The following is a 20364-nucleotide window of genomic DNA, read 5'->3' on the forward strand; positions in this document are numbered from 1 at the left end:
GCCATCTAGCTTCCTTAGCATAATTTTTTAAATACATAGGATCACAAAAAAAGAAAAACAACCCAATTATATGGAAATCCAGAGATTTAAAATTTTTTTCAGACCAAGTTCACTAGTCTAAAAGTTAAGAAGGCCAAGAATTGGTCTGGAGATTAAGAACTTCTGTTCTAATAGATATCAGAATATGTTATTAAAGGGAAGAATCCATGTCACTTATGTGTCCTTTTCAATTCCTATCATACTCCAGTCCATCAAAACAGTGCGTGATGTTGTAGACAATAGCCCAGTCCCTCCACAGGGAGTCAGGGCTGACCTCCCTGGCTGCAGAGATAAAGCCACAATACTTCGAAACTGCAAAAGAAGAATTGTTCTTTGGATCAGCAATGTGAACAGTGATGGAAATAGGTTACAATGTGACTGGATCCAGAAAGTGAGACTGAGGAGGGAGCTGACAGAAATACAATAATGATAACATATTTTAAAAATAAAAAAGAATAACATATTACATATTAGGAGGCAGCTGAGTGGCGTTGTGAATAATGCTGGGCCTGGAGTCAAGAAGACACTCAGATACCTATTAGCTATGTGATCCTGGGAAAGTTACTTAAGAGTCACTTTCAGACTGGATGGTCCTTTCCATTTCTTGTGAAGCAAACTGTTCTTAAAGGGACACAAGAATTGTTCACCTAATCAATATTTTAAGTGTGGGGGAGCCGGGAGAGGGTGTTGGTTGAATAAATAATCAAGTTTTTTCTACCCCATTCAAGGTAAGTTAAAGGTTGTCTTGCTAAGTTAAGAAGGTGAGAACAAGTCTCAGTCACCCAATAAATCAAACACTTTGGATCAAGTATAAATGTTCTTTGATAAATTAGAGTAATATTGACAGGAAAAGTGTTAAGATCAGTTGAGAATATTTACTTATTTACTGTGGGTCATCTATAAAATGGAAAACTAGTTTAGAACTCAAATTAATTGAGTATTTGGTAGATAAAGAGATTTTAGCCAAGGAAGATGAGGAGAAAACATTCCAGGTAAATTCTCTTGAAGAGAAGACATCTTGGTGGGGGTGGGAGGGAAGAGAGCATTTTGTCCTTGCCTTGAGGGGGACTTTGTGAATTTTGATGATCTTGAGAACATCTCATCTTCCCATCAACATCTCTGGAATAGCTGATGATCATATCTAAATTAAGAGCCAAAGATTGACCAGCTACAGCTTCAGAGCTCTCTGAAGAGACAATCAAAAAATTTATCCATGCCAAAGAAATTTCTTGAATGCCCTATGAGGGGGAAAAGCAAACTTCTAACAATCCGGAGCTGAGTTACCCCTTTGCCACATGTGCTCTCTAAGTACACACTCCTAGATTCTTTATGTATATATTCTTTATGTATACGTGAGAGTGTGTCACAGACTTTTAGATGAATGTTCTATACCAACTTTTATTTATTGTACAACTTTTAGTAAATGCCTTCTCTCCCTCCCTTCTCCCCTTCCCCAATTGGTTAAAGCTGGCCATCCATAAATCTGATATAAATGTCCTAGGTGTAAGTATGTCTTGTAACATAGATATAATGTATTAGGTTTTTGTTTTTTACCAAAAAAATAATACTGAGATAGTATATAAATTAAAAATCATAACTTTATTAAAAGGTTTTTTCCTTGCATGCAAGAAGTAGTTTAAAGAGAATATCAGCTTTGGGTGTTGATAGTGGGATGTAATGCTTTCTTCCTGATGTGTCCTAGGAAGGGGTGTACCTTCATTGCTGACTTACTGACAGGAAGCACACTGGTAGGGGCTTGGAAGCTAGCATTATGAAGCTATCTCCAGTTTTTCAATAATCTGGCTTGTCACAATTTGGGGACTTGACTCATCATTTTGAATATCAAACTTTTTTGTTTTTATTGATGGCTCAAGTACACAAGGTATAAAATTTTGGGTTGCATCTTGATCTCCTTTGTTTTTTTGTTTTTTTGGAAAATATGTTATTCCATTCCCTTCTGCAGTTTCTGGTGGGTGCATTTGTATTATTCAAATTTCTTCTCCTGATTATTTTCAGAATTTGTGCTTATCATTGGAATTGATCAGTTAAATCACTGTGTGACTTTAAAATTTGCAGCATTGTAGGGTTTTCTTTTTTAAAAAATTGGTATTATTTTCTGTATTCAAAACTTTTGCATGGTTTTCTTATATTATTTCTTGCATTTCAGATTTTTTTTTACTTGTTATGTTTTGCTTGATGCTTATAAGTTATCTCCATGTGTCCTGAACTTCAAAACTATCAGCGTCTTCCCACCTTGGGGAATTCACTTTTTATTGGCCTAAGTCCCTGACTAAAATAACTTCCTAGGAGACAGGATATCCTGGCAGAGATGAAACAGCCAAGAAATTTGCAGGAGCACAGCTTCTTGGAACACAAGCTGGTCAGGTCCAGCACCTTCCAGACTCAGGTGATCCATGATCCTCAGACATCCTAGCTTCAGGAACTACAGGCTCTTCATTGCCTGTCTCAAGGACCAACTTTTTGATAGAAATTAGCAATAGCCAAAGCTCTTTATCTCTTACCGGCTTTGTGGGGGCTTTCCACCTATCTCCACACAACCCACAATTCCTTTGCCACCAAATAATAACAAAACATGTTGGTCTGCCCCAGGAATTGGAATGTTCCATCTTTCCTTCCTTTGCTGCTCTCCTCCAGCTGTGCTTCTAGCAAGCCATGAGCCTAACTCAACAGATCTGGCTGGTCATGCCAGTGTCTTCAGACTGGTATACTCTGGCCCCAAATTTATATTCCAGATTTATAGAGACTGAGTCAATAAGGCAAATAATTTTTTTAAAATTTACTGAATATGTACAAATAGGAACCAAGATAACTTGCTAAACATTCGGCAGGATTATAGTGTGCAGCAATCCATGTACCTACTCGTAAGAATGCACCAAGATCAAAAAGAGCTCATGAGGAAATAAACAATTTTTAAAATTTGAAGAGTTTCCTTGTCTTCTTGATACACACAGACACAGACACAGACACACAGACACACACAGACACACACAGACACACACAGACACACACACACACACACACATATATATATATATATATATATACACACATATGTACAAATATAATTTTTCCCCAGAGCACACTCTTTATATCATTAACTGCAAGCAGGCTCTAAGGCATCCTCTTTAGGGCTCAAAATCTGGACAGAATAGAGACTAAAACAAGACCTTAAAGATAATTTAATCCAATTCTCTCTCCTTTTTTAGGTTTAGAAGGTTTAAATGAATCACTCACAGTGAGTAAGTGTTTTTGTCCTGTGTTTTCATTGATGTAAGGAACTCTTCTAGGGAAATCACTCAATCAATGGAAAACAGCAATGTTTCTATAATTTATAATCTTAGAGAGTTTCTTAGAGTGTTGAAAAACTGAATTTCTTACGCAAGGTCACATAGCCCATTTGTGCCAGAAGTAGGTCTTGTACACACAGTTCATGTCTTCCTGACTCTGTTCTCTATCTGATAACAGCATACCACCTATGTTAAACGGTTGATGTATAATTTGAATCCCAATTCTCTAATTTCAGATCTGGTGTTATATCCTTCAGGATATGAAGGCTCTCATCCTTTAAACTGGAACAAGTCAAAGAAGCATTTATTAAATACCACTCTACTGAGTTGAGGATACAAAGAAATGCCACTTCTTTCCACAAAAAAATTCCCTTCTTAAGGAAGGATTGGATCTTGGTTTGTTTTTATTGTTATAATCTATAAATTAAAACTACTCAATTATGTACTATGAATCAACATAGACGGTTCGTTTAAACATATGTACTGGAAAAGGAAGTCAGTCAGTAAGCACTTCTTAAGCTCCTAATGTATTCTAGGAACTGTGCTAAGAATGAGGAGGAAAGGCAAAAAATAATTCTCACTCTCTAGGAGCTCCAAATGTAATGGCGTACCTAGCCTTTATCATTGATTGGGCATTCCCTCAGTCAAACTGAGGCCTGGGAAAGAGCTTAAAAAGGTCAAGGGCCATCTCCACTCATCCTGATCTCTATCTGGCCATTGGACCCAGACAGGCTCTGGAGGAGAAAGGGGAGCAGGTGTCCTTGCACAACTCTTCCTCACATAAATCCAATTCATTTGCATGCCAAGACATCACCTCCCAATGCCATGGTCCTCTTAGAGAAGGAAGTACAAACGACAGTCTAATGGCAACATGTAAACAACCATGTTAAAACAAAATTTATACAGGCTATATTGGAAATAATCAACAGGGAAGGCATTAGAATTAAGGATAAGGATAGGCTTCTGAAGTGGGACTTGAACAAAGTCAAGGAAGCCAGAGGTGAAGTTGGGAGGGAGAGGATTCCAGGGGTAAAAGATAGTGAATAAGAAAATAGAGGGTCTTATTTGACTAGCAACACTGGATTGCTGAGTCCTTGGGAAGGTGGGGGAGGGCAGGTAAAGAATAATAAAACTGGGAAAGTAGAAAGGAATTGGGTTATAAAGGGTATTGAATGCCAAACAAAGGACACTGCTGAAAGATGAACCACAAAAATAGGATCTTGCAACAGAAGGAAATTGGACTGAGTTTCACTTTAAGCTTATTGTTTTCACTTTCTGACTTTTACCCAACGCAGGTGCTCACTTTTCTCTCTCCTGACAATAAATCACTTCCCTTAGTGGGCCTTGTTCTATGTAGGGTCATATAGATTCCTACCCCAATACTCCCTTAGAACTGGATTACAGGTGGTGCGGTGGATAGAGCACCAGCCCTGAATTCAGGAGGACCCGAGTTCAAATCTGGTCTCAGACACTTAACACTTCCTAGCTGTGTGACCCTGGGCAAGTCATTTAACCCCAGCCTCAAAAAAAATAAATAAATAAATAAATAAAACCCCACCAAAAAAAAAAAAAAAAAAACCTGGATTACAGAGTGAGTTTAGAAGTCTTTGTTTTCTTTTATAGATGATATAGGTGTGGCACTCCTCAGGAGTGCCATTTTTGCCACTGAAAGGTCCTACAATAAAGGACACCTAGATGGAAAAAAAAGCTATAATAATATGTTATGAAGAAAAGTAAGAGTCCATGTTGGAAACAGTGTATTGGAGGGAAAGTAGAAAATTAGTTTCTTTTTAAAAAGTGGATTCTGGTAGATAAAATAATTTACATCTAAATTGCTTTGATCCAGAGGATTAAAAACAAACAACAAACAAACAAACAAAAACCAGAATAGTCATTCCCTCCGGGGCAGGTGGGGTAGCTGAAGTATTCAGTGATTGCCTAAGGCTGCTCTCCCCAGGGAAGGATCTGGAAACACCTGGAGGAAAAGGATCCTTATGGTCAAAAGATGTGGCTGGAGGGAGGAGGTTTCAAGGAACTGGAAGAGGCTTTCTGAAAAGAAAGTAAGGATCTTTCAACTTTTTTTTTGGTTAAGTGTTTTTGACATTTTGTTGTGTGCCTATGAGTGTTTCCAGCAAGAAGTGTCAAAGGGATAGAAGGGGAAGTAACAAGCAGGAAGGATGAAAGAAGAGGGAAAAAAATGAGGAATTTGAGAATCTTACAGATAAATGATTTCTGGAGACCATGGTGAAAGGGAGAAATCATACAATTTGAAGTTTGAATTCATTAGGGAAATCAAGGCAAAAACAAAGCAAAACAAAAACTCCAAAACCCAGAAACAACAGTTTTTCTGGATTACTCAATGGCAATAGCAGGCAAGGAGCCCCTTGCCCTTCTTGTTCCTTATTGGCCATCAGTAATAACTTATAAATAGCAATTGTTTTCTTTTCTGGCCAGAAACTAAGGGTCTTCGTTCCCAGACTGATTATTTTGAGAAGGCAAATTAGGCCACCTCTTGCTTCCATTCTTACCTATCCTTTAATCATTGAATGGGTATTGTCTTAGACAATACCTAAAACCTAAAAAAGACCTAAAAAGAGCACCAAGGTCTATGGCTGCATCCTGGGGCCATTTCCACTGTCCTGTCTTAAGTCTTGTGACTGGAGGAGAGAGTGAGACTGATGACTTTGCACAATACTACCTCACTCAAATTCAATTCACTTGCAAATCATTATCCTCATAATTTCATTAGTCCTCTTCTAGAAAGAAGAAAAAACAACAACAACAACAACAACATCAAATAACAACCACAGCTATTAGACACAGGAGGTTTGGTTCTTGGGAAAAGAAGAAAGAACATTTCTTTGATACCTGCCAATAAAAAATTTAATTCAGGATTAATAAAATAATAATAGTTAAATTATATATAATTAATTAAAATAATAAATATTTACTTAAAAATAATAAATACATAGTTAATCAATTAATTCAGGATAAACTGAAGCTGAAGCTTAGATACTTTGGCCACATAGTGAGAAGACAGTACTCTGATGTTGGGAAATATCAAATATGAAAGGGATGGCAGAGGATGAAATGGATAGATGGTGTCATGGAAGCAACAAAAATGAGGTTGGACAGACTTTGAGAGGTAATGGAGGATAGAAGATTCACGACAACTGAATTAAATAAAAAACGATAAAATAGGGGAGGAAAAGCCAAGTTTTCTTTTGAAGGGTATGTGTGTGTGTGTGTGTACACTTTTCTATTTTTGAGGATAAATTGAAATTTTGCAACACTTAAAGGTAAGTGTTCACAACCAACTCTGGATGAATTGTCTTGGCCTTGACATTTGCATCACATAAGAACATGACATGTTACCTTGTTAGAAGAGACATTTAGGACAGTTTGATTTAGTGCAGAGGGTTTGGAAGTATAGAAAACTGGATTCAGCAATTTGGGTCATAACTGGAGCTATTTCAGAACAAAAAGGAAAAAAAAAGTTGGAGCTATTTCAAAGTAGAATGGGTAGTGGTAGTAGGCTACTCTATTTATACAACATTTAAAAACTTGATAAAATAATTTACTTACATTACCTTTTTTGTGCTTATGAAGTGCTTGTGAAGCGCTCTAAGAAGTGGATGTAATTATCATCTTAATCTTAGAAATGAAGAAATAGGCTAAGAGGTTGTGCCTTGCACCAGTTAGTGTCTAAGGTAAGATTTGAACTTGTGTCTCCAACTCCAAGGCAAGCATTCACTCTAGAAGGTGTTTTTGCTCAGATTCAGGACTTGAGTAAATGACTTCTGAAATCTCTCCAATGCAAAATCCATGATTCTGAGATGTTAGTTAACTTTGATTGTCTTTATTCTGTTGTGGGTCTCTATCTTCATCTTACAAAGTGAAATAGGTGACAGTAGATAGTTCTTAGCTCACAAGTGTCAGGACTTATCACTATTTCCAGGGTTTCCTAGATAGGAAGAAAAGGAATGGAAGAGGTCAAAATAGATCAAATTTCTCATCCTTACTTGCCTACAGTCTTATAAAAGACAAAAGTCCCATTAGGGCAATTTGCCTAGAGACCTGAAATAATTAACCTGCATGATGCAAGTGTATAAAATTTCAGTTTTCTAAATACAAACTTGTAGTTTAGAAAAGCTTTTCTGCAATAGTGAATGTTTGAAGCATGTGATGACTCAAAGTGGTTGTTTCTCAAAAACTTTAATTCTTCCAACATTACTCAAATGTAGATCATAATGGATGTGTTCTAATCCTAATATTTTAAAAAAAGCATTCTCCACTAATTCAACCTATATGAAAAGATAATGAAAGATTGTCAAAGGTATCATAGAAGCATAAACACACTCAGCATAATGTACTCCCACTACTACTGTAAACTGGAAAGAAGGGATGCCCTGCCTTGAGACAGATTGACTTAGCTTCCAGTGGAGGAAAACCAACATGGCAAAGAACCTTCAATCTATGCCATAGACTGATCATTTGAAGAAACTAGAGATGTGTAGAAGAAAAGATTCCAGGAGGACAGGATAAAATTCCTCAAGAAATGACTTATTTTATTTGATCCCTTGGGGTAACATGTGGAACTAGAGGCATTGGTGGGGAGTTTTGAAGATATTACCTTGAATTTAATGTCAGGAAAAATGTTGTAACAATTAGAGCTAGCCCTAAATAGAATAAAATGCCTCTGAGTTGGAGGTCCTTAAGCAGAGGCTGGATCACCACTTGTTGAATTTATTAACCTGGGAATTGTTTTTTCAGGCATAAGTCAGGCTAAGTGGCTATTGGAGTCCCTTCCAGCTCTGAAAACTTCCCTTCTCAATCCTCTAGGGCTAGGAATGGTACACCATAACTATCTAGCAATAGAAGAGGAATTAGTTTTATTTTAAAAGTAAAGAATTTTTTAAATAGATAGAAAGCTCCGTTACAAAAGAAAACTAGGCCACTTTAATGAGATGTCAGTAAACGTTTCTTTGACGAAGGCTTAGCGTGGGCTGACTACACTATGGCAATAGTGGGATTTCAAGATTTTGCTTCTTCCCAGACCATCTGAGGATACAGTGTGGGTGTGGGGAAGGGCACGCTGGGGACAGGGACAGAGAGACAGAGCAATCAGGAAGACAGCCCCAATGGCCCTGTCAGATTTCCTTCCAAGCAGACCTCTATGCAAGATAATGTCAACCAGGGCTCTGCCCACAGGACAGAGCATAATAAATTCCCTCTGGCCTCCTCCTGTGGTTATTTGGTTATTGTTCTGCTGTAGGATTTGTTTTGAGTTGGAACAAAAGGAAGGAAGACAACTTTGCTATCAGAGTGGGGAAGAAGGATGCTGCTCTGACAACTTTTGTTGCCCTTGGCCGCCCTCTTTTTAAATATGAGGAAGCAAAAGGGCAGCGTGCATCCTAACCCTATCTGTGTTAATGAGTAGCAAGCACAGCTGGCCCAAAGTCAGAGGAGAAAACTCAGCGGGGGCCTTCCTGAGGAGACAGCAGGGAACTTAGCCACCTCTTCTATTGGGTTGCCTTAACCATCACCCTTTGCCCAGCTTAGCTAGGGTTGGCTTGGGGGCCATGGTGGTTGGTAATCTGGGCCTGAAAGTTCTCCAGTGGCCCCTCACTTAGCAAGCCCTGCCTTTAGGGTCTAAACTTGGCACATTAGCTGATTATTTTTTACCAACCAAGGTGAGCCATTTCTCATCAAATCACAGAGATGATAGAATTAAAGGGGAAAGGCCTTGAAAGACCATCTGGTTCAGTCCTCTGCCTACAAGCCATGTATTAATGAAACTACTTGAGAAATACGACCCTTTCAATATTCCTCGTCCCTTTGCATGTCTGACCTTAAGGACTAAATAATAGGTCCTGGAATTGGTGCTATGCTAAATCAGTAATTACCAGGTTCCTGTAAGGAATCAGAGCATAAAGCTGTAGTTCTCCTTTAAGGTTATTTCTTCAGAAAGGATCTTTTTCTCTCCTGACATATAGCCAGGTTTAAGGATTCCTTTGCCTTGTTACATCCATAAATTTGAATTCACCAGGTGTATGGATCCTCCTAGAATAGTAACCTTTGTCTCAGCTAGAAAGCCACGTCTGAGCAATCAAAGGAGCCTGATTGGTAGAAGATGTCAATGTGCTTTCTCAACCAAAAAGGTGGTTTGAGTTCGGCCAAAGAAAACTGAACCAAACAAACAGGCGTCTGTCAAAGAAAAGCCGGGTGCTGCTGGGAGATCACACACTGACAAAAATGGAAACCATTATCAATGACAGTTCCAACTCGAAGAGGGGAAATCCTTTGAAGCCACAGACAAGCTGAACAGAGCTTTCCACCTGAGAGACGCTGTAGACTGGAGGTCAGGCCATGCTCAACCCCCACAAAAACTGATGAAAGCTTGCTGCAGAAGGGAGGGGGCCACAGCTGCAACCCAGAATCTCCCCGTGGAGTTGCCCAAGTTTCTCTGAAGCAAATGGAGCCTCCTTAACAGCAAGGCTTGTGGGAAAACCTTAAAGTTGGTCTGTAAGCACAGCCCCCTAAAGCTTTTTTGGGAGAGCAAAAAACAAGACTCTTGGTAGTCCAGAAGAGAAAAGGAGGAAGGGGAAAAACAAAACAAAACAAAAAAGCCAAGACCACCCACTTGATGGAGGCCTCCATTTTAGAAACAAATAATTGCTGGCTTCCAAAGCTCACATCTGAAAGAACAGACAAATTCAACACTCATACCCGAAGTTTCATGTAATGAGGGCGTGGACTCTTACAAGACTCAGAAGAATAATTTTTAATGTCTTGGGTTTTGTGATGCCTATTGAGGGGTCCTCCCTTTGTTTTCCTTGCCAGTGACAAGGCTGAGAAGTCTCCTTTTTTTGACACAGGTCATATTTAAAAAGAAGACGGGAAACAAGCATTTATTAAGTGCCTACTATGTGCCAGGCACTTTATCTTAGTACAAATATTTTTTACACTTTTGTTTCTAAACAAATATCATCTTATTTCATCATCACAACAACTCTGGGGGATAGGTGCCATTATTATTCCCATTTCACAGATGAGGAAACTAAAACAAATAGAAGTAATTTTCCCAGGAGTCAAACAGCCATCAGTTTATTAGACCAGATTTGAATTCAGGCCTAACACATTAGGAAGCTGCCAAATATCTCTCACATGGCAGGTTTGTATCTCTCAGAAGGGGTAACAGGCCAGTCAAGGTCCATTGTGTGATACAGGGAAACTGAGCAGAGTTTCCATGGCAGGCAATGTGAAGTAGTGAGCAGAATGAAGACCTTGGCTCAAGTGCTTGCTTCTGATATATTCTAGTTTTGTGTCCATGAGCAAGCCACTCAATTTCTGTAGTTTCCTTATCTATAAAATTAGAATCTTAATACTTTTGCTGGTATCCAAATGAGAAAATACATGTAAAGCATTTTGTAAACTTTAAGGCACTTTGTAAATTTTAGTTCTTTCTCAAATCATTAATTAATTCTCACCTGTGTTTTCATCACTGTTGAAATTGCTGGTGTGGAAAATCCCACCAATACTGACTGGCAACTGTTCTTATATGGTGAGTATCACATAGTTAACATATAAAAACATCATTTTAGTTAATTAATTGTTTTCCCCATTTATATTCAAAACAATTTTCAAAATTTGTTTTTAAGATTTTTTAGTTCTAGGTTCTCTCCCTTATCCTTATCCACAATTAAGAAACCACATGTGAAAAATTATGCAAAACATTTCCATAAAAGTCAAGTTGTGGGGGGAAAAACATGGATATCCCACCCTAATGAAAATAAAAACCCTCAAGAAAAATTTAGTAAAAAAATAGAGAGAGAAATAGGGAATAGAAGCATAACTTTAAGCCATGTTAACCTTATTCAGAGCAAGCTCTTTACTATACCACAGACTATCTTTCTATTTTTCTAATTTCTATATCTATCTACCTTGATTATGATTATTACCATTTATGCCCCATCTATTTTTGCCCCATATCACTCCTCTCCTCTACCTAGTTTTAGCTTGGCACAAGAGTTTAGCTTAGACTAGAATCTAATCATTTCTAAAGTAAGGTTATAATTGTTGACCACTTCTAAAAAGTGAGAAAGAATTTCACTCCACAAAGGTAGGAATAGGATTGACGATGGAGAAGAAATTATGTAGAAGAATTGAGGGGGAAGTAGAGCAAGGAGATGGAGGAATATGTCTGGGAATTCTCAGAGTAGTTATGGAAAAAGTTTAAGAATCTCTGGGTTACCCTCCCCAAATTCCTTTCAAAGTGAATTAACATCAGTGTCTCACACTGAGACTCAATGATCTGGAAGGCTCTGGAATTAGAAACAGGGTTCTCTTGTGTTCCCCTATGTTGCTTCAAAAGCAAACACTTTGTCAAGATTTTTACTAGCAGGCAATATGTGTACAAAGATGAAAAAAGCAAAAAAATAAAAAAGTATAACTTTTAATTACATATTAATCCCACAATTCCCTTCTGAAATTAATAGAAGATAACAGCATCTCTATTTTAGAAAGAGACAGAGCCAGAGAGACAGACTGGCAGACAGAGAGACCCAGACCCAGATCAAGACCCCAAAACTGAGTCAAAAGCTAAAGAAAAGCACCTTCCCCATACAACTATATTTATATATAATGCAAATACTCTGTGATTGCATCAGATTAAAATTCTTTTACCTGTATATTTGTTTATTTGTAGATCCTTAATATGTTTGCTAATAGTGTTGACCCCTATCAGTTGGGAAATGGCTATGCAAATTGTGGTAAATGAATGAATATTAATGAATAATTAATGAATATTACAGTAGAATAAGAAATGATATGTGTAACAAATATAGAGGAGACTGGGAAGATCTTTAAGAATTAATTCAGAGTGAAGTGAGCAGAGCCAAGAGATAAAATATACACAGTAAAACTAAAACAATGTAAAAAAAAAAAAACCAAACAAATAAATCAGACACGCCAAAAAAATTTTTTTTAATTAAAAACAAATGTGACAAAATCATAAAGATCAAAGGGAACTCAAATGAAGAGATATGGGACCCACCCCTTTGTGGAGTTATGCAGGTATTATATATTGCATATATTTTTAGACTTTTTCAATGTATTGATCAATTATGTTGATTTTTTTCTCGCTCTTAAAAATACCATTTGTCATATAGAATGAAAAGGGGAGAGAAGGGATTTGGGATTACTATAGTGGTGTCAAACATTATATCAAAAAACTTTTTTTAAAAAATTAGTATTGACTATTTTATGTTATAGGTTCCAAGAGAACAGGGACTGCATAAAAATTTTTTTGGGCAAAAAGGGGTTGCAAGTGGAAAAAGTTTAAGAAGTTCTGCACTAGATGGCTTCTAGAGGTCTTTTTCACATTTATTAAATTTATGATCTTATGAATCCCTATGTGGAGGACATTTGTGTCTAGTAAAAAAAAAAAAATTCACAAAGGAAAAGGCAGAATAAAAGTTCAGTAGATGCAATCAAAGGTCTTGGGTTTGAATTCCTTATTCAAGGGAATTTTTTCTTTCTACCTACCCATGTGACATGGTAAATTATTTAGCATCTCTGAGCCTCACTTTGCACATCTGTAAAATGAAGTAGTTGGACCACTGAGGTCCCTTCTGCTAAATCTGTGACCCTTTGAAATTTCAGGAATAGTTTATAGCATGGTAAAATTGCTTCTAAGCATCTACCATAATAAAGTTTATATAGACCCCCAAAAGGAAAAACATAAAAGAACTGGGATCAATTTTTTAAAAAAGTTGAGTAGGTACATAATAAAATATTATAGTAGTATCTTTTATCCAGGAAACAAACAAACAAAAAAAAAACAAAAAAAACATTTATAGCTCTTAATTACATATCAATCCCACATGTGCTTCTATGGGGCATTCAGAGAAATCTTTTACTGCCACATCAGGTCTATCCAGTGAGTAAGAGACTGTGAACTCTTCCCATTTTGGCTCAAGCATAAATCCCCCTAGAAACCCAGAATAAACTGTCCTAGATTTTGAATGGGTAGCATCCTAGAGAGAGGGTGTTTTTTTGTTTTTGGTTTTTTTTCCCCTCCTCATTAGACAAAATCACTGAGAGCTTAAGGAATGCTTGAATCTCTCTTTCTCTTTTTCTTTCCTTCTTTCCCTCCCCCCCTCTCTCTATCTCTATCAAGCTCTGTGTGTGTGTGTATGTGTCTATCTACTTTTCTGTCTCTTATCTCTCCCTCTTTTACATAGTGCTTTATGGTCACAAACCATTTTTTATATTTGCTACAACAAACTTTCAGAGATAGGAAGAACAAGTATTCCCATTCCCATTCTATAGGAAGGAAATTAAGGTTCAGGTAATAGAGCTAAGCCTTGATTCTTCACACTATATAGTATATCATGTATTTTTTCAGTTCATTTCAATCTAAAACTTTTAAATTAAATTTAAATTATTATTTATTGCTTATTAATTTAATTTAATTAATTATTATTTAAATTATTATTATTTATTACTTATTAAATTTTAGTTCTAGTAAGACTGGGAGATCCCAGATAGACCAGGAAAAATGTTCCCATCAAGTCAATAAACATTAATTAAGTACCTACTGTATGCCAAGTACTTATAGACAAAGGCAAAAAACCAGTCAAGTTCGCAGCCTGCTGGGGGAAACAACATTCAAATAACTAGGCGTATGTATGTTATACAGGGGATAACATTGGGTTAATGAACAGAAGAAATCACTAGCATTAAGGGGGAATCGGAAAAGGTTTTTAGTAGAAGGTGGGATTTAATTATGGCCTTGAAGGAAGGCAGGAGGTAGCAATGCGAAGAGAGAACATTTCAGGCAGGGGACATCCAGCAAAATTGCCGGAGTGGGAGTGCAGTATCTGTTCGGCCCCAGTCTCATCTCTTTGCTACTTGTCCTCTGTCAAAACAAACTGTAAGAAGACTGGAAAGGTAGGTGCCCTCCAGGAATTCACAAGCCCGGGAGGGACAAGCAAATATAAACTATGTGGAGTGATCCAAAAGCTTTAAAAGTGATACAAAGTGATTTCAAGAATTCTAATAACTTGAGGGATCAGGGAAGGCCCCCAGCTTTAAGGAATTAAAAAACCTAACACCTGGAAAATCGTTACCTTGTTTCATGAAAGGTATCAAGTAGATAGTTACAAGACTTAGCTAAGCCGCACGAGGATTCAATGGACTAATTCTCTGTGGCCTGCCTCCCCCACCCTGGGGTCACACTGTATCCAGTTGGTAAGAGAGACCCTGAGCACTGGCGGCTTCAGGAAGGTGGCTGAGAAAGCTCTTAAGATGAGGTCCCTTGTTTCGTTACCTTTCCTCTTCCCCTTCTGGAGAGGGAATGTGTCCCTTGCGACACACAAGAGATAAGATGAAGAAATCCTCCAAGTGATCCCAAGCATCTTATTATTAACAAGAGAAACACACAAGCAGGAAATTGGACTGTGGTTCTTTTGTCTTCAACTTTCACCCCTGCCGCCCACACATAATTAAATATATATATATATATATATATATATATATATATATATATATATAAAATTTATATTATATACAAGTATGTAACATAATATAGGTGATATATATATTCAATTTTCAAAATGCTTTCTTCTTTAATTATGTTGAAGCCTGTAATTGGAGCATGTAATCCTTTTAGCCAATAATAAACTCCCTCTCTATTCCTGTGTGTGTATGTGTGTGCCTGCATTTGTCTCAAGAAAGTCTCCAATCTGATGATTATTTCAATTCCCTCCCCAGAGGAAACTGGACTCAGTTCCTGGAACACATCCCCTCCCAGTCCTTCTGAGGATAGCTTTGACCTTAACTTTCTAGGTTCCAAGCCTCTAAAGCTCCACTTGCTATGGCTATGTCTATCTAGGCCACATCCCTGCCCCCTTTCCTGCTTCCCCTTATGTGTTATCTCCCTTCTCCCCCACTAGAATGCAATCTCCTTGAGGTCAAGGACTGTATAGCTTGTTTGTATTTGTATCCCTAGCACTTAGCATGTCAGCACTTAAGATCACACTCACCCTCACCCTGGACCTGGTCTCTCTCCATCTGTCTCTGTCTATCTCTGTCTCTCTCTCTGTCTCTGTCTGTCTGTCTGTCTCTCTCTTTCCTTCTCCCTTCCTCCCTCCCCACTCTCTGTCTCTGCTTTTGTCTATCTCTCTTTCTCTCCTGCCTCCCCCCCATCTGTCTCTCTGTGTCTCTTGCTTCTTCCTCCCTTCCCCCTCTCTATCACTATCTCTGACTCTCAATCTCTGTCTCTCTGTCTGTCTCTGTCTCTCAATCTCTCTCTCTCTCTCTCTCTCTCTCTCTCTCTCTCTCTCTCTCTCTCTCTCTCTCTCTCTCTCTCTCTCTCTCACACACACACACACACACACACACACACACACACACACACACTGATCCCAGACTCTAGATGCATTTAGAATCCTGCCTGTCAGTGGATGGGTAGCATGCTTCATACCTGGTCCTCTGGAATTGTCATTGCATTAATTAGAGCTCTTAAAACTTTCAACTTATCTTTAAAATGTGGTTATGCATGTATTGGTCTACCTGCCATCTGGGAGAGGGAGTGGGGGGAAGGAGGGAAAAAGTTGGAACAAAAGGTTTTGCAATTGTCAATGCTGAAAAATTACCCATGCATATATCTTGTAAATAAAAAGCTGTAATAAAAAAAATAAATGAAAAATAAAATGTGGTTATATAAATTATTCTTGTTCTGCTTACTGCAGTCTGCATTAATTCATTCAAGTCTTCCTAGGTTTCTCTCAGACCATTCTTTCTATCATTTCTTACAGCACAGTGATATTCCATTAAATTCATAGACAATTTGTTCAGCTATTCCCTAACTGCTTAGTTTTCTATTCTTTGTCACCACAAAAAGACCTACTCTAAATATTTTTGTGCTAGCTTTTGTACTTACTTATTTTCTTTTTTTCTTTGATTTATTTGCAGATTTCAGAGAGGTTCACTCATCATCAGAAGATTATCCCCCTCCCACAAAGATATCTTGGTAAGTTTTTTAACAATTGGCTTTTCAAAAAGGGTACAATACACTTTTGAATTTAATCTTGATTATTAATATTTTCTCTATCATTTTCTTAAGTTTCGGTAATCAACAAAATCATCAATCAATCTCTGATTTGTAGTGTTTGCTGATTTCTAACATATTAATGCAAATTTAAAAATTGATGCTTGGTGAACCAGTATAAGCTAGCTCCAGTCCACCCTTGATCCTAGGTAACTTTTGTTAAAGCTACGCAATTAAAAAAAAAAAAAAAACCATCAAAATATGCTCCAATTAAAAGAAGAAGGGGTTTACAATCAGAGGGGCTAGGCTTGAATCCAGTTTCTGCTTTTAATGTCTTTCAGTTTTAGTTTCCTGATCTGTAAAATAAGAATGAGATATCTTTATCATCCTTTAGACCTTGAAATCAGTGATCCTGGAAAGCTCAGCAAAACGGTACCAACATAGGTTCAAAACAACAGAGACCTGTAGAGTATTGCTAAACATATTGGCTTTCATATACTTACTTAGAAGGGCATTTGAGCTCAAAAAAGAAGTGATAATCAAAAAGATAAGGCAAATTCATTTTCTAACAGAAATGTCCTTCTGAAATATGACTGTTGGATGGATATTTTTGAAAAAGTTAAGAATTTAAATATATTAATGAAAAGTCCTAAAATCCTGACTAGAAAAACGAAGAATCTAATTTTATTAATAGGAGCCATAGACAATACTCAATTACTCAAAGTTTCATTTAATGATGTAGATCACAACTCATACATATTTGCCTATCTTCCCTCACTTTTGTCTGCAATCTCCCATAAGTTTATTGCCAGGAATGTGATGAAGATCTTCTAGTCCTTACATCAAAAGATCATCGATAGAATAACATTAAGGTATCAATCTTCTATCTTTCATTCTTGCCACATGACCAGCCCATCTTCTTGTCCTAACATACATTTTTAGACATCTTTTTTTCCCTGTTTTTCAGACTTCCTCACTGTTATCAGTTGCAGCATGCTTACCTCCACCATTCATCCCTCTGTTGCCCTCTGTGTGTTCTTCATTTTTAATTCTTTGGAGAATGTTCAATTTTATGATCCACAAATCTATGGTTTCTATGATAAGTTTGGCTATCCTTAAAGGAATTTTCCAGTTTTCTGAAGGCAATTCAACCCACTTACTTCCTCTTGTTCAACTCAGCATCATCAACACATTATCCACTTATACTGTCTGTTTCAGATTTATACACTAATGGACAATCTCTATTGATTTACTGATCTTTTCCAGGAGGATCTGCAATGTCTTGATACAACCAGGACAATGTCATCCTTGAATAGAAGCATATGAAAGACCTCACTATCCACCGAAAATCAATTCCTCTTCAAATTGCTCTGTGTAGCGTCTCACCATCACAGGGCCAACTTCCTTTGGTGAAGATACACCTTCCTTTTTTCTTCTTCATCTGGACGAGTATCATTGAACAAAATTATTTCGTTGCCATATCTTTCAACAAATTTTGAACGTTTTTGTTGTGTGGATGGAACACGTTGTTGAAGAACCAATGAAGTAGAATTTTTCTCTAACATATTTTTCTTTGTTTTTTGTAAATAACAAACAATCAGTAGGATATTGTGTTGCATCTTTGGTGTAATGACATCTTTTAATTAATTACAAAATGACAAGGGTTATAACTGTAACAATAAGTATCACTTGTGAAATACTGTTTTTTTCTTTGCTATTAATATCATTGAGAATGTTCTTGATTTGTGTGCAAGTGATTCTCATAAAGATTTTATAGCAGATCATACCAATCAGACTCCCAAGAAACTATTTTAATGACCTAGAAAAAATAACAACAAAATTCATATGGAAGAATAAAAAGGTCGAGAATTGCAAGGGAACTAATGAAAAAAAAGTCAGAGGAAGGTGGTCTAAGTGTACCTGATCTAAAGCTATATTATATAGCAGCAGTCACCAAATCCATTTGGTACTGGCTAAGAAATAGAATGGTAGATCAGTGGAACAGATTAGGTACAAAGGACAAAAAGGTACATCTATAGCAATCTAATCTTTGACAAACCCAAAGATACCAACATTAGGGACAAAAATTCATTATTTGGAAAAAACTGTTGGGAAAACTGGAAATTAGTATGGCAGAAATTAGATATGGATCCACACTTAACACCACATACCAAGATAAGATCAAAATGGGTCCATGATTTAGGCATAAAGAATGAGATAATAAATAGATTAGAGAAACAGAGAATAGTCTACCTCTCAGACCTGTGGAGGAGGAAGGAATTTATGACCAGAGAAGAACTAGAGATCATTATTGATCACAAAATAGAAGATTTTGATTACATCAAATTAAAAAGTTTCTGTACAAACAATGCTAATGCAAACAAGATTAGAAGGGAAGTAACAAATTGGGAAAATATTTTTAAAAGTAAAGGTTCTGACAAAGGTCTCATTTCCAAAATATATAGAGAACTGACCCTAATTTATAGGAAACCAAACCATTCTCCAATTGATAAATGGTCAAGGGATATGAACAGACAATTTTTAGATGATGAAATTGAAACTATTTCCACTCATATGAAAGAGTGTTCCAAATCACTACTGAAATGCAAATTAAGACAACTCTGAGATACCACTACACACCTGTCAGATTGGCTAAGATGACAGGAACAAATAATGATGAATGTTGGAGGGGATGTGGGAAAACTGGGACACTGATGCATTGTTGGTGGAGTTGTGAAAGAATCCAGCCATTCTGGAGAGCAATTTGGAACTATGCCCAAAAAGTTATCAAACTGTGCATACCCTTTGATCCAGCAGTGATACTACTGGGCTTATATCCCAAAGAAATACTGAGGAGGGGAAAGGGACCTGTATGTGCCAAAATGTTTGTAGCAGCTCTGTTTGTTGTAGTTAGAAACTGGAAGTTGAATGGATGCCCATCAATTGGAGAATGGTTGGGTAAATTATGGTATATGAAGGTTATGGAATATTATTGCTCTGTAAGAAATGACCAGCAGGAGGAATACAGAGAGGCTTGGAGAGACTTACATCAACTGATGCTGAGTGAAAAGAACAGAACCAGAAGATCGCTGTACACTTTAACAACAATACTGTATGAAGATGTACTCTGATGGAAGTGGATATCTACTCTCATGGAAGTGGATATCTTCAACATAAAGAAAATCCAACTCACTTCCAGTTGATCAATGATGGACAGAAATAACTACACCCAGAGAAGGAACACTGGGAAGTGAATGTAAATTGTTAGCACTACTGTCTATCTACCCAGGTTACTTATATCTTCAGAATCTAATACTTAATGTGCAACAAGAAAATGGTATTTACACACATATATTGTATCTGGGTTATATTGTAACACATGTAAACTGTATGGGATTGCCTGTCAACGGGGGGAGGGAGTGAAGGAGGGAGAGGATAATTTGGAAAAATGAATAAAAAATTTAAAAAAAAAGAAAAAGAAATGTGGAATAATTAGCTCAATATTGTTTGATCTATTCAAGATCTGACTTCCAAGTTGGCTTTTTGTCAGTAGGAGAATAGTCACATAATCATGATTATTTAAAATAAAACTATATTAAAATTATAAAAAATAAATAAATAAATAAATTACTATGTTGTTTGAAAATAAAACAAATTTTCATATAAAAAAAAAGATTTTATAGCAGATCAATAGTCATTATTACTCTCTTTTAGTCACTTTTTCCTTTTCCCTTTAATAAAGTCCCATTTTTTTTCATTACTTTGTGATTAGTGGGGAAGGAATTTTTAGTAGCAATATTATAAATGACACTAGATTTTGGCAAAAGTTTTGCCTCAAGCCCATTCAACATATTAATAAATTTTTTGGTTATAAATGTGATAATTATAAAAGATTTTATCGATCAGTAAATATCCATATTACATTATTTTCATTGTATATTTCATATTTGTTCCAAACTTATA

At 36.8% G+C, this 20364-nt stretch overlaps 1 long non-coding RNA gene across 1 annotated transcript; it reads left to right on the plus strand.

Moving 5' to 3' along the window:
* Positions 1-5321: 5321 nt before the first annotated feature.
* Positions 5322-18562, plus strand: LOC141553488 (uncharacterized). Its single transcript, XR_012485475.1, has 4 exons — positions 5322-5407; positions 16326-16383; positions 17203-17273; positions 17668-18562. It is a non-coding gene; the product is annotated as an uncharacterized LOC141553488 (long non-coding RNA).
* The last annotated feature ends 1802 nt before the right edge of the window (positions 18563-20364 follow it).

This window comes from Sminthopsis crassicaudata, chromosome 2 (genome assembly GCF_048593235.1).
Source record: "Sminthopsis crassicaudata isolate SCR6 chromosome 2, ASM4859323v1, whole genome shotgun sequence".
NCBI lineage: Eukaryota > Metazoa > Chordata > Mammalia > Dasyuromorphia > Dasyuridae > Sminthopsis > Sminthopsis crassicaudata.